Consider the following 2,777-nt stretch of genomic DNA (forward strand, 5'->3'; position numbering starts at 1 on the left):
TATTAATTGAGTTATCTTCTATTATTACGATATAAACTGTAATTGATATTAAATTGAGTTATCTGTATTTATAACAATATAAACTTTAATTGATATGTAGAGTTACCTCCCTTTATTACAATAAATACTGTAATTGATATAAGACTTATCTCCCATTATTACAATAGAAACTGTAATTGATATTAAAATGAGTTATCTCCTATTATTACAATATAAACTGTAATTGATATTAAATTGAGTTATCTCCCTTTATTACAATATAAACTTTATTTGATATATAGAGTTAACTCCCTTTATTACAATAAAAACTGTAATTGATATATAAAATTGAGTTATCTCCCTTTATTACAATAAAAACTGTAATTGATATATAAAATTGAGTTATCTCCCTTTATTACAATATAAACTGTAATTGATATATAGAGTTATCTCCCATTATTACAATATAAACTTTAATTAATATTAATTTGAGTTATCCCCCATTATTACAATATAAACTTTAATTGATTATAAATTGATTTATATCCCTTTATTACAATATAAACTGTAATTGATATATAGATATATCTCCCATTATTACAATATAAACTTTAATTGATATTATTTTGAGTATCTCCAATTATTACAATAGAAACTGTAATTGATATCAAAATGAATTATATCCCTTTATTACAATATAAACAGTAACTGATATATAAAGTTGATTTATCTCCCTTTATTACAATACAATTGATGTATAAATTAACTGTAATTGATATATAAAATTGTCTTATCTCCCTTTATTACAATATAAACTGTAATTGATATATAGAGTTATCTCCCATTATTACAATATACACTGTAATTGATCTTAAATTGAGTAATCTCCCTTTATTACAATATAAACTTTAATAGATATAGGGTTAGGGTTTTGATATATAAAATTGAGTTATCTCCCACTATTACAATATAAATTTTAAATGATATATAGAGTTATCTCCCATTTATACAATATAAACTTTAATTGATATTAATTAGAGTTATCTCCCATTATTACAATATAAACTCTAATAAATATTAAATTGAGTTATCTCCCATTATTACAATATAAACTCTAATAAATATTAAATTGAGTTATCTCCCTTTATTACAATATAAACATTAAATGATATATAATATTGAGTTATCTCCCTTTATTACAATATAAAATGTAATTGATATATAGAGATATTTCTCATTATTACAATATAAACTTTAATTGATATCATTTTGAGTTATCTCCCATTATTACAATATAAACAGTAATTGATATATAAAATTGAGTTATCTCCCTTTATTACAATATAAACTCTAATAAATATTAAATTGAGTTATCTCCCATTATTACAATATAAACTCTAATTAATATTAAATTGAGTTATCTCCCTTTATTACAATATAAACATTAAATGATATATAATATTGAGTTATATCCCTTTATTACAATATAAACTGTAATTGATATATAGAGATATTTCCCATTATTACAATATAAACTTTAATTGATATCATTTTGAGTTATCTCCCATTATTACAATATAAACAGTAATTGATATATAAAATTGAGTTATCTCCCTTTATTACAATATAAAATGTAATTGATTTTAAATTGAGTTATTTCCCTTTACTACACAATAAACTTTAATTGATATATAGAGTTATCTCCCATTTTTAAAATATAAACTGTAATTGATATTAAATTGAGTTATTTCCCTTTTATTACAATATAAGCTGTAATTAATATATAGAGTTATCTCCCATTATTATAATAAAAACTATAATTGATATAAATTTGAGTTCTCCCATTATTACAATAGAAACTGTAATTGATATTAAATTGAGTTATCTCCTATTATTACAATATAAACTCTAATTGATATTAAATTGAGTTATCTCCCTTTATTACAATATAAACTGTAACTGATATTAAATTGAGTTTTCTTGCTTTATTACAAAATAAACTGTAATTGATATTAAATTGAGTAAACTCCCTTTATTATAATATAAGTTTTAATTGATATATTGAGTGATCTCCCTTAGTTACAATATAAACTGTAATTAATATATGGAGTTATCTCTCATTATTACAATATAAACTGTAATTGAAATAAATTTGATTTATCTTCCATTATCAAAATATTAACTATAATTTATATATAGAGTTATCTCCCTTTATTACAATATCTAATCCTATTATTACACTATATACTTTAGGTTTTTAAGGTTTAGGTTTAGGGTAAGGTTTTTAGGTTTAGGGTTAGGGTTTTAAAGGTTTTGGTTTTAAGGTTTTTAGGTTTTTAGGTTTTTAGGGTTAGGGTTAGGGTTAGGGTTAGGGTTTAGGGTTAGGGTTAGGGTTAGGGTTAGGGTTAGGGTTAGGGTTAGGTTAGGTTTAGGTTTTTTGGGTTAGGGTTAGGTTAGGGTTAGGTTAGGGTTAGGTTAGGGTTAGGTTAGGGTTAGGTTAGGGTTAGGTTAGGGTTAGGTTAGGGTTAGGGTTAGGGTTAAGGTTTAAGGTTTAAGGGTTAGGGTTAGGGCTAGGACTCATAAGGTTTTTGCGACCAAGTTGTCGCAAAAACCTTATCTTAATGTCACAAAAACCCATCTGTGACTAAAGTTACAGATAATAAGGTTTTTGTGACAGGGCGAAAAACCTGTCGCAAAAACCAAGGATTTGTCTAGAACCAAGGTTTTTTGTCGCAAAAACCCGAAAAATAAGGTATGTCTAACTCGGTTTTTGCGTCAACTTGCCCCAAAGGTCAAAG

Source organism: Lottia gigantea, assembly GCF_000327385.1.
Source record: "Lottia gigantea unplaced genomic scaffold LOTGIsca_826, whole genome shotgun sequence".
NCBI lineage: Eukaryota > Metazoa > Mollusca > Gastropoda > Lottiidae > Lottia > Lottia gigantea.